The sequence below is a fragment of the Arachis duranensis genome, chromosome 3, assembly GCF_000817695.3.
Source record: "Arachis duranensis cultivar V14167 chromosome 3, aradu.V14167.gnm2.J7QH, whole genome shotgun sequence".
NCBI classification, from domain to species: domain Eukaryota; kingdom Viridiplantae; phylum Streptophyta; class Magnoliopsida; order Fabales; family Fabaceae; genus Arachis; species Arachis duranensis.
In genome coordinates, this window is record NC_029774.3 from 98,567,374 (window position 1) to 98,582,559 (window position 15,186).

At 36.9% G+C, this 15,186-nt stretch overlaps 1 non-coding gene and 1 pseudogene across 1 annotated transcript; both read right to left on the bottom strand.

Annotated features, from left to right (window-relative positions):
• Positions 1-2,775: 2,775 nt before the first annotated feature.
• LOC110278675 (uncharacterized) overlaps positions 2,776-15,186 on the bottom strand; it is a 24,989-nt pseudogene continuing 12,578 nt past the window's right edge.
• On the bottom strand, positions 12,851-12,954 carry LOC127746195 (small nucleolar RNA R71). Its single transcript, XR_008007815.1, has one exon. It is a non-coding gene; the product is annotated as a small nucleolar RNA R71 (small nucleolar RNA).

The window sequence follows — 15,186 nt, forward strand, 5'->3', positions numbered from 1 at the left end:
GAGGGATACATACCTTTACTCTTTAAGAGGATGGGGTGATGATCAGATCTCATTTTAGGGAGAATATCCACCATCGCTTCTTGAAATCTTACTCTCCACTCCTAATTGCACATAGTCTTATCCAAGCGTTAGAAAATTCCATCTCCATTTTGCCAAATAGGACCTTGCTCGGTAAAGCTGGTACCATTGAACCCTAAGGCTGTAACTATCCACCCAATCTTTAAAGTGCTTGATTTGCACCATGTCTAGCAAAGCTCCACCCTTATTTTCGTCAATGCCCTCAATGTCATTAAAATCTCCACACACAATCTACGATTCTCGCATGGTATCCACAATGTCTTTGACAAAGCTTATGATCTCTCTACGTCGCACTTCCTAAGGGTTAGCATACACCACTGTGAGATACCAAGACCCCATAACATCTTCAATCACGATGTGTAGAGCTTGATTATATCTGTAGATTTCACAAATGTGAAAATTAGGATTTTTTGCATGAGCCAAATCTTTTGTGAAAAGCCTTAGGCATTAACAATTATAGAGAAGTTGAAGCTAGCTTTTTCAATAGACTTTCTTGTTATTTTTTCTCCACTGCGTCACAAACTCTCTTAACGTTTTGGAAAATGTTAGGCTAACAGCTCCTCTAGCATTCCAAGAAAAAACAATCATCTAGAAAAAAATTTAATATGAATGAAGCCTAAAGCTCTAAGGGACCATTGATTCAAAAAATTACACGAGAAAGATGAGAGGCCCAATCAGGCCAAATTCATCTCATGCCCTTCTAGGGCTTCCTTTTTTTCCCATTCCATCACTGTAGCTGTACCCTCAGCCATAATCTTATCCAGGTCAGAGCTTGTGGTCCATAGGAGTTTTTAGAACCATGCTAGTATCTGAATTATTAAAATTAAGTGACGGGCTTGAGTTATTCAGGCTGGAAAAAGGCATATGATGTGGTAATGGACTGAACTTGCACACTATCTGTTTGGTTTATAGGGGAGGGGTGATGTATTTGGGCAAGGGTAGATAGTGTTATGGTTGTTGTTGTTGGATCGCCAGAGTAAATTGTGATTTATGTTTGGGTGTTTGGGTTGAGTTTGGTCTGTTGTTTTGGATTTTTTTTGGCTATCTTTGGCTGCATTATTTTCTTTCACTTTTCTCATTTGCTCCCTAGTAAAATATTATTTGTGCATATTATCCTCTTGTTTTCCTATTTGAGACATTGGAATATTCTCATGATTGTTGTGATCATGCATTGGGTGGTCCCCTTCTCCGTTGGAAGATTCTTTGGGCATAATGTACCACCCTTTTTCTCCACCATCTTTATTTTGTCTCTGTCATTTTTTTGTTTATCCGCACTACTAGCACTGGAGTGTCCTTGTTGTTAGATTTTTTTTTTGTATTTTTTTACGTTTGCACAATTATCCAAGCCCCAAAGTTCTGATTGGACAAAATAACCTCCTTGCCTTTATCTATAACACTTGTTACCCTAAGTCTTACCTCTAGCCGTAAAGTTAAGGATAACAAAGTGCCACAACAGTTCTAAAACTTATAATGTAGTATCTATTCAAGAATTTATATAACTAGAAGGCCGATGAAGGAATAAAACTCAAAGCCGTATAGAGCAAAATTATGAACGTGAAGCGTTCACACACGATAACTAAACGCGTAGGCACGAATAGAACAAGACATAATATATATAAGACCTTGTAGATATCCCTAGGATACACAAGGTAATAATTAAATTAACAAGATGTGTATGTGTATATATATATAAGAGTTTTAGAAGTTTAAAACAACTTATACAACTTATCTCTCAATTCAAGCCTCTAAGGCTATAAAGTCTAAAATAGAAAGGTGAGAGAAAGTACTACAACAAAATAATCAAAATACAAAAGAGAGCATAAGATCCTCCGCTCCGTCACTATCTCGCTACTTACCGAGGTGGGTTACGACCTGCATCTGAAAAACAACAACAACATATGGTATGAGAACCGGAGGTTCTCAGTATGGTAACAGTGCCCAATATGTAAGATATAAGGTTCCGGGACGCCAAAGGCAATCTTAGAACTTTACATCGAAAATAGATATTCAAGCTTAACAAAAATAAATAACTTAAACGATAAACTATAAACAGGGTTATCTAAACTTAGGAGATTTCTAACTAAAACTAGTCACACCGCTGTATCCCACAACTTTCGCCAACCTAACCTCCATGCGATCCTATCGCCACCACCTCCTGATCCTCCTTAATGCCAGGCAGTCATAGATAATGCAAGTAAGTAATACACAGGTAATATACATATACAGCAAGTAAACAATTAGCATTTAGGCATGTTACTCAAATAGGCATAACTCAAGTAATTAAAGCAAGCAAGCATGTAGAAGATGCATATGATGAATGTCTGTCCTATTGGCTCGTGATATCACTTGTCGGTCCATAAATGCCAACCCGACACATCCTTTCGGATGTCGCCTTTCTGCCACGTCCGAGGATATAGCGCCTGACACGCTTTTGTATCGTTCCGAGGATATAGTGCCTGGCACACTCTTACGGCAAAGAAGGAAAACAATAACAACATATGTTTCATCATAAATCGTTCCAGGGATATAGTGCCTGGCATACTATCATTCCAAGGATATAGTGCCAGGAACACTTATCGCATCTAACAAGTCCATCAACCTCAAATCATCATCAGTCATCTCCATTTTCTCATCTCAATCCACTTTCAATTCTCAAGTCTCAACATTCCAAGGATATAGTGCCTGGCATACTCTCCTTCAATATCCGTTAAGTTCATCATAACCAACATCAATTCTCAAGTTTTCCAAGTACGACATAATCATTCCAAATCTCAAAGACTCGTCAAAGAAATACCTCACCACACCACATTCACCAATCTCATCCACAAACCTTCCAAAGCCTAAATCACCAGCTCTAAACTCATATCAAAGAAAAATCACCAATTCAATTTAGTTATCCCATCTTCACTAGTCTTAGAGTCTAATTACTAGTCACAAGTCTTAAGGAGAAGTTAAAGAAGTTTGAAAAGCTAGAGAACCCTTAAAAGTAAAACAAAAAAATCATTTTTCAGAAAAATAAGGTGTATGCGTACGTATACCATAAGTTCGCATATGCATACTTCAGTTTTGGACCATCATGTGTACGCATACCATAAGTTCGCGTACACATGGGTGCTGGACAGAAACTATCACCTGCGTATGGCACAGGAGGCCACGTACGCATACCTATTTTTTGGCCCATCTCGCGTACGCATACATAGGACCACGTATGCATGAGGGCCTGGTAGAGACGCACGCCCGCGTATGGGGGTGCTCGCGTACACATTTCATCCCAGAATTGCAAAATTTTATAAAGTTGCAGAAATCAGTTTTAAACACCAATTCATAATTTCCTCTACGAAAATTCATTTCCATCAAACTTTATATCAATTTAAAGTTCTTTGTATCATCTTTAATTTAAAACAGTTTCCAACTAATTTCAAAATCTGAGGCTAAAGTTATAATCTACCAAAGTCCACCAAAAATCAAGTCTTACTCAAAAACATCAAAGTTCTCACATTTCCAAATTTCATAACCAAAACATACCCAATTTCATCACAAACACTACTACATACTATACTTTACCATTCCATTATACTTCCATCACTTCCACACTGAATTCACTCAACATTTTCACCATAATTCAACACCAATCCATAATTTCAATTCAATATTTCCATACCAATAATTTACACAATCTAATTCCTCATATACACCCTTCATCAATGTATAACATCATCACATCACAATCATTATATCACAATTATCATTCACACAATCAATACTCATTTCATCATCTACATTCATTACCCAACATCAATAATTCCCATCATATTCATCAAAATCATCATACATCATCAATCCAATAATTTTCAACAACCAATTCAATCATATCCTAAGGTCCACTAGCCTAAGTGTCCAGAAACATTACATATTACATAAAAGAAACCGAAACTATACCTTGGCTAATTCTCAAAATGCACCAAACACCAAAACAAAGCCACCAAGCTCGATCCAAAAGCCTCAACCCAACTCCAACAAACACCAAAACTCATTCTAATATCACATAACATACAAACATCAAACCTAGGGTTCACAAAAATAACTAAACACAAGGTATTAGTGAGACGTTGCCTTACCCAACGAGATTAGGGGCAAAACCCAACAATATTTCAATGCTAGATCACCCTTAAATAAGCAAAATCATAAAATCTACTCAAAAACCAAAGGTAAAAATACGAAATTACTTAGGGTAGAAAACTAGATAAGGAGACACGAGTTCTTACCAACAAAGCTTAATTAGAAATGACGGGTTCAGCGAGAGCTTCGTATGGCCGCAAACGGCTCATCAATCGAAGCTCTGTAGCTTAAGTTATAGTAATTGAAAGGTGGTTGTGAATGGTGACCAAACCCTTTGGTCTCTTCTCTCTCAAAGCTACGCCCCCTTTCTTGTTTTTAGGGTTAAAATGAGTTGAAAGCTCATTAAACATGCATATATATGTTGGACCTTGGGTACGGTTTGCGCCTGGTCTAATCCATTAGCATTTTAGGTCCGTTTGGCCTAACTTTGGACCAAAATCTTTAAGATTAACGCCCGGTTTTAAATTCTAAATTATTTTTCTCTTTTCAAAACAATAAATTCAATTTTTAAAATCTTATTTTACTAAAATACGCAATATTGGACAAACTAGAGGCGGTACTGTCGGCTTAAGCACCGGTACGCATTTTTACAAAAATCTTTCGCTAAAGATACATTTTCCATACTCAGAAAAATTCATTGAATTCAAATTTCACCTTTATATTTTAAAAAGAATACTTCTATATTTTCAAACATATTTCGAGAAATTAAAATTATTGTTTTATTAAAGTGGTTATTCCGATTCTTACATTATCAATATGGTTTTTTCCTTCTCTAACATTAGGCTCAACTTACCTTTCTTTTGCTAGAATATTCCTAACCTTCTCTCTTCCTTTTTCCTCCTGGACACTTTCATTAGTCTTGTCCTGGTTAACCTTGTTCATGCAACTATCACTGACGTGCCCAAACCTCCCACATTTAAAGAATACCATGTGAAAACCCTCATATTCTATATAATATCTCGTTTCATTCATCAAATATGATGCTTCCAATGGTCTACTAAGATCCAGTTCAACGCAGAGCCTCGCAAACTTACCTTGAGTCTGGTTGGCAATATGCAAGTTCACGTTCAAAATTTTTTAAATTTGGTCCCCTATTGTTCGCAAGAACTTTTTGTCATAATATTCAATGGGAAAGTTTGATAACCTGATCCATGCAGTCACTTTGTTGATGGTTGTTCCAAATGGGTTAAAATCTGACATCCATCGACGTATAGTGAGGTAGTGGTCAAAGAACATCCACAGCCTCCCTTTCAGCACGTTCCAATAATCATCCTCATTGAACAATCTAGCTAACTACATAGAAAAAAATTGTTACTTTAGTAAGAGAAGGAGAAAATGTTACATAGGAAGAAAAAATTGAGAGGGATAAGTCTAATAAAAATAGAACTAACTACATTTTAAAAAAATCACTAACTATACAAACTAACTTAAGTATTAGAGATTTAGAGTTTGTTTACATAATTTTTTTTAATGTAGTCATGTAGCTTATGATAATGGTGGAGCTTTAGTTTGGCAATGGGGAGCCATGCCGTCCCCTTCCCCCTCCAAAAAAAAGTTTTTATAGAAAAATTAGTAGTATTTGTGCCTAAGAAAAATTTTAGTTACAAACAACAACAACAACAACAAAGCCTTGTCTCACTAAGTGGGGTCAGCTACATGAATCAAACAACGTCATTGTGCTCTGTCATGTATCATGTCTACAGCGAGACCATTTACATGTAAATCTCGTTTGACCACCTCATGGATGGTCTTCTTAGGTCTCCCTCTGACTTTCGCCCCTTGTCCATCTTCCATCTCATCTACCCTCCTGACTGGGTGTTCTATCGGTCTTCTTCTCACATGTCCAAACCACCTGAGACGCAATTTAACCATCTTTTCCATAATGGGTGCTACTCCAACTCTCTCCCTTATATCTTTGTTCCTTAATTTATCCAATCGCGTATGACCACTCATCCATCTCAACATCTTCATCTCTGCCACACTTAGCTTATGTTCGTGCTCTCCTTTGGCCGCCCAACACTCCGTACCATAAAGCATAGCCGGTCTTATAGCGATGCAATAGAATTTACCTTTAAGTTTTAAAGGCACTTTTTTGTCACATATAAAACCAGATGCACTCCACCATTTTGACCAACCTGCTTGGATCCTATGATTTACATCCTGTTCAATCTCTCTATTATCATGTATGATGCATCCAAGATACTTAAATCTTTTAATTTTTCATATGATGTTTTCTCCAATCTTCACCTCTATATTAGGGTTTTCCCTTCTCAAACTGAACTTACATTCCATATATTCCGTCTTGCTATGGCTTATGCGCAGACCATACACTTCTAGAGCTTCTCTCCATAAGTCCAACTTCTTATTTAGGTCTTCCCTTGACTCTCCCATAAGGATGATATCATCGGCAAAAAGTATGCACCATGGCACAGGCTCTTGGATGTGCTCTGTGAGTACTTCCAAGACTAATGTGAAAAGGTATAGACTTAAGGATGATCCCTGGTATAATCCTATACCAATAGGAAATTTCTCTGTCACACCACCTTGAATCTTCACACTAGTTGTGGTCCCATCATACATATCTTTAATTGTACGAACATATAAGCGATCCTTACTCTCATCTTTTCTAAAACCTTCCATAAGACCTCCCTTGACACCCTATCATACGCTTTTTTAAAATCAATAAACACCATATGCAGATCCCTTTTATTACTACAATACCTCTCCATCATCCTTCTTAAAAGGTATATCGCTTCAGTGGTAGATCTGTCTGGCATAAATCTAAATTAGTTCTCTGTTACTTGTGTCTCTTTTCTCAACCTCCGTTCTATTACCCTTTCCCATAACTTCATGGTATGACTCATGAGCTTGATCCATCTATAGTTTTCGCAACTTTGTATACCCCCTTATTCTTGTAGATAGGTACCAAGGTGCTCTTTCTCCACTCATTAGGCATCTTCTTTGACCTTAAAATCTCATTAAAAAGTTTGTTTAACCAGTTGATATCTTTTTCTCCAAGATCCTTCTAAACCTCAATCGAGATATTATCAGTTCCTACTGCCCTGCCATTTTTCATCTACTTTAGAGCCTCTTTTACCTCGAAGTCTCGAATCCTTTGATAGTAGTCAAAGTTTTGATCTTCTTCCTTTGTGCATAACCCACCAAGGCTCAGAAGAGTCTTCTGTTCCTCATTAAATAACTCGTAGAAGTAGCTCTTCTACCTTTTATTAATCTTTTCCTCTTGAGCCAACACCTCTCCATCCTTATCCTTTATGCACTTAACCTGATCCAAATCTCTTGTTCTTCTTTCACAGCTCTTTGCGATTCTATATATACATTTTTCTCCTTCTTTTATGCCCAAAGACTGGTAGAGACCCTCATATGCTCTTGTTCTTGCTTCACTTACAACCACTTTTGTCTCTTTCTTAGCCGCCTTATATTTTTCCCAGTTATCTGCGCTGCGGCATAAAGACCACTCTTTAAATCACTCTCTTTTTAAAATTCTCTTTTCTTGTACACTCGCATTCCTCTACTAGGACTCCTTGTCTCTTGGTCCTATTCCTTTAGATTCACCAAAGCTTTCTTTTGCTGTTCTTCTAATTACTTCTGTCATTTCCCTCCACATCTCTTCCGCGCTTCCATTCCCATTCCACTTTGCCTCTTCTCTTACCCGTCTTAGGAAGCTTCTTTGTTCCTCACCTTTCATCTGCCACCATCTCATCCTTGGGTTCTTTGTATGATATCTTTTCCTCAATTTTTTCTCAACGCGAAAATTCATGACGAGCACCCTATGTTGTGTTGCCAAACTCTCTCCCGAGATAATTTTATAGTTAATACAAAACTTTCGGTTGACTCTCCTCAACAAGAAAAAGTCAATTTGAGAGCTTGTCATGCCACTCTTATAGGTTATAAGATGTTCGTCTCTCTTTTTAAAACATGTATTTGCGATGAAAAGATCAAAGGTTGAGGAAAAGTCCAAAATAGTTTTACCCTCGGCATTGATCACCCGGAAACTATCGCCTCCGTGAATACTCCCATACCAAGTCACTTCTCTCCCAACATGGTCATTTAAATCTCCTCCTAAGAAAATTTTATCTCCCGAAGGTATGTCTTGAACCAAACTCTCTAGATCCTCCCAAAACCTTATCTTGTGTTGTTCGTCTGAACCCACTTGCAATGCATAGGCGCTAATCACATGGAAAGCACCTCCCTCCACTACAAGTTTGATAGAGATGATCCAATCTCCCACCCTCTTGACATCCACAATGTCCTTCTTCCACTGCTTATCCATAATAATTCCAACCCCGTTCCTATTCTTCACCTTTCCTATATACTAAAGTTTGAAGCCAGAAGTATCCAACTCCCTAGCCTTCGCACCAACCCATTTTGTTTCTTGTAGGCACATAATGTTAATCTTCCTCCTTGTCATGGTGTCCACCACCTCTATGGACTTTTTTGTTAGAGTGCCTATGTTCCATGTCCCAAATCTCAACCATCTGTCGCTCCGACCTTTACCTTTTACTTTGTGAACAAGCTTATTTACCCTTGTCTGTTCACGAAAATACGAGAACTCTTTCTCATTTAACACCATACTTGAGCCATACAGCGCGTTGCTTCCGGGCAACAACCTAGCTTTAGCGCAATAATGTCTTTGATTCATGTCATGGGGATTCGATTATATTTTTATATTGATTGTCAAAGACCTAACACAACCCTCCTCCTTTATCCGGACTTGAGACTGACTATGTACCGCAAATATAACATAGGCAAAGTTCTGATGAGCGGATAATTTATACGCTTTTTGGCATTATTTTTAGATAGTTTTTAGTAGAATCTAGCCACTTTTTAGTATATTTTTATTAGTTTTTAAGCAAAATTCACATTTCTAGACTTTACTATGAGTTTGTGTGTTTTTCTATGATTTCAGGTATTTTCTGGCTGAAATTGAGGGACCTGAGCAAAAATCTGATTCAGAGCCTGAAAAAGAACTGCTGATATTGTTAGATTCTGACCTCCCTGTACTCGAAATGACATTTTTGGAGCTAAAAAAACCCAAATGGTGCGCTCTTAATTGCGTTGAAAAGTAGATATCCAGGGCTTTCTAGAAATATATAATAGTCCATACTTTTCTCGAGTTTAGACGACGCAAACTGGCATTCAATGCCAGCTTTCTGCCCTATTCTGGCGTTAAACGCCAGAAACAAGTTGCAAGCTAGAGTCAAACGCTAGAAACAAGTTACAAACTGGCGTTTAACTCCAAGAGAAGTCTCTACACATGAAAGCTTCAATGCTCAGTCCAAGAACACACCAAGTGGGCCCGGACGTAGATTTCTGCATCATTTACTTATTTCTGTAAACCCTAGTAACTAGTCTAGTATAAATAGGACTTTTTACTATTGTATTTTCATCTTTGGACGTTTAGTCCTTAGACCAAGGTCTTGGTTATTCTGGTTCCCTCTCTGGGGCTGAAGCCAATGAACACCATTATCACTTATGTATTTTCAACGGTGGAGTTTCTACACACCATAGATTAAGGTGTGGAGCTCTGCTGTTCCTCGGGTATTAATGCAAAGTACTATTGTTCTTCTATTCAATTCAAGATTATTCCTATTCTAAGATATTCATTCGCACACAAGAACACGATGAATGTGATGATTATGTGACACTCATCATCATTCTCAATCTATGAACACGTGCCTGACAAACACTCCCGTTCTACATGCAAACAAGCTTGAATGTATATCTCTTGGGTTTCTGATCAACGATTCACATCGACTCCCCTCTGACAATGGGGCATCTGAATCTAAGATTAGAATCTTCGTGGTATAGGCTAGAATCCATTGGCAGCATTCCTGAGATCCAGAAAGTCTAAACCTTGTCTGTGGTATTCCAAGTAAGATCTGGGATGGGATGACTGTGACGAGCTTCAAACTCGCGACTGTAGGGCGTAGTGACAGACGCAAAAGGATAGTAAATCATATTCCTACATGATCGAGAACCAACAGCTGATTAGCCATACGATATCTGTGCATGGTAGTTTTCATCCGAGACGAGAAATTTGACAGTTGATTAGCCATACATAAACCATAGAGGACCATTTTCACTGAGAGGATGGGAGGTGGCCATTGACAATGGCGATATCCAACATACAGCTTGCCATGAAAATGAGTATGAAGGATTGGATGAAGACAGTAGAAAAGCAGAGATTCAGAAGGAACAACGTATCTCCATACGCTTATCTGAAATTCCCACCAATGAGTTACATAAGTATCTCTATCTTTATTTTATGTTTATTTATCTTTTAATTATCAAAACTCCATAACCATTTGAATCATCCTGACTGAGATTTACAAGATGACCATAGCTTGCTTCAAGCCGACAATCTCCGTGGGATCGACCCTTACTCATGTAAGGTTTATTACTTGGACGACCCAGTGCACTTGCTGGTTAGTTGTCCAAAGTTGTGAAAAAGAGTTGAGATTACAATTGTGCGTACCAAGTTGTTGGCGCCATTGAGATCACAATTTCGTGCACCAAGTTTTTGGCGCCGTTGCCGGGGATTGTTCGAGTTTGGATAACTGACGATTCATCTTGTTGCTCAGATTAGGTAATTTTCTTCTTGTTTTAACCATTATTTTATCTTCAAAAAGTTTTCAAAAATGTTTCAAAATTTTTCTTCTTTTTCATTTTTGTAAAAGCAATTTTTGAAAAATCCAAAAATATTTTTATAAAATCATAAAATCAAACATATTTTTGTATTTCTTATTTGAGTCTAGAGTCAAGTTTTGAGTTTGGTGTCAATTGCATATTTTTAATAATCATTGCATTTTTCGAAAATTCATGCATGTGTTCTTCATGATCTTCAAGTTGTTCTTGATGATTTTCTTTGTTTGATCTTTGCATTTTCATGTTGTGAGTCTTTTCTTGTTTTTCATATGCATTCTAGAATTATTAGAATCTAAACATTGAAAATTTCTAAGTTTGGTGTCTTGCATGTTTTTTTCCTTTCTTGAAAATTTTTCAAAAATAATTTCTTAATGTTTATCATGATCTTCAAAGTGTTCTTGGTGTTCATCTTGGCATTTATAGTGTTCTTGCATGCATCATTAGTTTTAATCCAAAATTTTTATGTGTTGAGTCATTTTGTAGTTTTTCTCTTTCCTCATTAAATTCAAAAAATAAAAAATATCTTTCCCTTATTTTCCTCATAATTTTCGAAATCTTTGGGTTGACTTAGTCAAAATTTTTTAAAATAAGTTGTTTCTTGTTAGTCAAGTCAAGATTTCAATTTCAAAAATTTATCTTTTCAAAATCTTTTTCAAAATAAAATCTTTTTCATTTTTTTCCTTTGTTTTCAAAAATTTTCAAAAATCTTCTTCAAAACTTTTCAAAATCTTTTTACTATCTTTACCTCATATTTTTTAAAATCTTTACTAAAATTAATGTTTTGATTCAAAAATTTTAAGTTTGTTACTTTCTTGTTAAGAAAGATTCAAACTTTAAATTTTAAAATCATATCTTTTGATTTCTTGTGAGTCAAGTCATTAATTCTGTTTTTAAAAATTAAATCTTTTTCAAAATAAATTTCAATCATATCTCTTTCAAATCATATCTTTTTCAAAATCAATTTCAAAATCTTTTCTAACTTCTTATCTTTTTAAAATTGATTTTCAAATCTTTTTCAATTAACTACTTAACTCTTTTGTTTAATTTTAAAATTCTTATCTTTTTCAAAACCACCTAACTACTTTTCTCTCTCTAATTTTCGAAAATCACCTTCCTCTTTTTCAAAATTCTTTTTAATTAACTAATTGTTTTAAATTTTAATTTTATTCTATTTCTTCTCTTAATTTTCGAATTCTAACAAAATTTTAAAATAAAAATAAAAATATTTTCATTTTTCTTTTAATTATTTTCGAAAACTCTCTCTCTCATCTTCTTCCATTTATCTATTTAATCACTAACACTCTTCTCATCTTCTTATATGTGTTTGAATTCTTTATCTCTTCTCTTTACATCATTCTTCTATTCTTTTCTTCTTCTACTCACATAAAGGAATCTCTATACTGTGACATAGAGGATTCCTCTTCTTTTCTGTTCTTTTCTTTTTAACATGAGCAGGAGCAAGGATAAGAACATTCTTGTTGAAGCTGATCCAGAACCTGAAAGGACTTTGAAGAGGAAGCTAAGAGAAGCTAAAATACAACACTCTGAATAGGACTTTACTGAAATTTTCGAAAAAGAAGTAGAGATGGCCGAACCCAATAACAATGGTGGAGGTGCAAGGAAGATGCTTGGTGACTTTACTGCACCAAATTTCAACTTTCATGGAAGAAGCATCTCAATCCCTGCCATTAGAGCAAACAATTTTGAGCTAAAGCCTCAATTAGTTTCTCTGATGCAACAGAATTGCAAGTTTCATGGACTTCCATCAGAAGATCCTTTTCAGTTCTTAACTGAATTCTTGCAGATCTGTGACACTATTAAGACCAATGGAGTTGATCCCAAGGTCTATAAGCTTATGATTTTCCCTTTTGCTGTAAGAGACAGAGCTAGAATATGGTTGGACTCTCAGCCTAGAGAGAGCCTGAACTCTTGGGATAAGCTGGTCACGACTTTCTTAGCCAAGTTCTTTCCTCCTCAAAAGCTGGGCAAGCTTAGAGTGAATGTTTAAACCTTCAAGCAGAAAGAAGGTGAATCCCTCTATGAAGCTTGGGAGAGATACAAGCAACTAACCAAAAAGTGTCATTCTGACATGCTTTCAGAATGGACCATCCTGGATATATTCTATGATGGTCTATCTGAATTGTCTAAGATGTCATTGGACCATTCTGCAGGTGGATCTATTCACCTGAAGAAAATTCCTGTAGAAGCTCAGGAACTCATTGAAATGGTTGTAAATAACCAGTTCATGTACACCTCTGAAAGGAATCCTGTGAGTAATGGGACACCTCAGAGGAAGGGAGTTTTTGAAATTGATGCTCTGAATGCCATATTGGCTCAGAACAAAATATTGACTCAATAAGTCAATATGATTTCTCAGAGTCTGAATGGATTGTAAAATGCATCCAATAATACTAAAGAAGCATCTTTTGAAGAAGAAGTTTATGATCCTGAGAACCCTGCAATGGCAGAGGTGAATTACATGGGTGAAGCCTATGGAAACACCTGTAATCCCTCATGGAGAAATCATCCAAATTTCTCATGGAAGGATCAACAAAAGCCTCAACAAGGCTTTAATAATGATGGAAGAAACAGGTTAAGCAATAGCAAGCCTTTTCCATCATCCTCTCAGCAACAGACAGAGAATTCTGAGCAGAACCCTTCTAGCTTAGCAAACATAGTCTCTGATCTATCTAAGGCCACTCTAAGTTTCATGAATGAAGCAAGGTCCTCCATTAGAAATTTGGAGGCACAAGTGGACCAGCTGAGTAAAAGAGTCACTGAAACTCCTCCTAGTACTCTCCCAAGCAATATAGAAGAGAATTCAAAAAGAGAGTGCAAGGCCATAACCTTACTTGGTGTGGCCGAACCTAGAGAAGAGGAGGATGACGTGAATCCCAGTGAGGAAGACCTCATGGGACATCCTTCGAACAAAAAGGAGTTCCCATTTGAGGAACCTAAGGAATTTGAGACTCATCTAGAGACCATAGAGATTCCATTGAACCTACTTCTGCCATTCATGAGCTCTGATGACTATTCCTCCTCTGAAGAGGATGAAGATATTACCGAAGAGCAAGTTGCTAAGTACCTTGGATCAATCATGAAGCTGAATGCAAAGGATCTTGGTAAATTCTTAATTCCCTGTACCATAGGTACCATGACCTTTGAGAAGGCTCTGTGTAACTTGGGGTCAAGCATAAACTTAATGCCACTCTCTGTAATGGAGAAACTGGGAATCTTTGAGGTACAGGCTGCCGAATTCTTATTAGAGATGGCAGACAAATCCATGAAAAAGGCTTATGGACAGGTAGAGGATTTGCTAGTAAAGGTCAAAGGCCCTTACATCCCTGCTGATTTCATAATCCTAGATACTGGAAAGGATGAGGATGAATCCATCATCCTTGGAAGACCCTGCCACAGCAAAAGCTGTGATTGATATGGACAGAGGAGAGTTGATCCTTCAATTGAATAAGGACTACCTTGTGTTTAAAACTCAAGGATCTCCCTCTGTAACCATGGAGAGGAAGCAAGAAAAGCTTCTCTCAATGCAGAGTCAAACAAAGCCCCCACAGTCAAACTCTAAGTTTGGTGTTGGGAGGCCACAACCAAACTCTAAGTTTGGTGTTGAACCCCCACATTCAAACTCTAAGTTTGGTGTTGGGAGGCCACAACCAAACTCTAAGTTTGGTGTTGAACCCCCACATTCAAACTCTAAGTTTGGTGTTGGGAGGCCCCAACAATGCTCTGAACATCTGTGAAGCTCCATGAGAGCTCACTGTCAAGCTATTAACATTAAAGAAGCGCTTATTAGAAGGCAACCCAATTTTATTTTTCTATGTTATTTTCTTTTTTAGGTTGATGATCATGTGGAGTCACAAAAACAACTGCAAAAATTAAAGAAAAATAAAAAACAGCATTAAAAGCAGCACACCCTTGAGGAGAAACTTACTGGCATTTAAACGCCAGTAAGGGTAGTAGAATGGGCGTTTAAGGAAATTGCACAATCGGCAAAATTCCTTCCGGCAAGTGCACCGGTTATCGTCAAGTAAAAACTCACAATAGAGTGAGGTCGAATCCCACAAGGATTGGTTGAATGAGCAATTCGGATTAGAAGTTTGTTCTAGTTAAGCGGAATCAAGATTTAGATGAGAATTGCGGAATATTAAATTGCATGAATTAAAGAGCGAGAAATTAAAGTGCTGAAATTAAAAGGGATGGGGGTGATTGCATGAATTGAAATTGCAAAATGTAAATAGAAAGTGTAGATCAGAATGGGGAGTTCATTGGGTGTTAGGAGATATTGAGATCTCCGAATCAAAACATTTT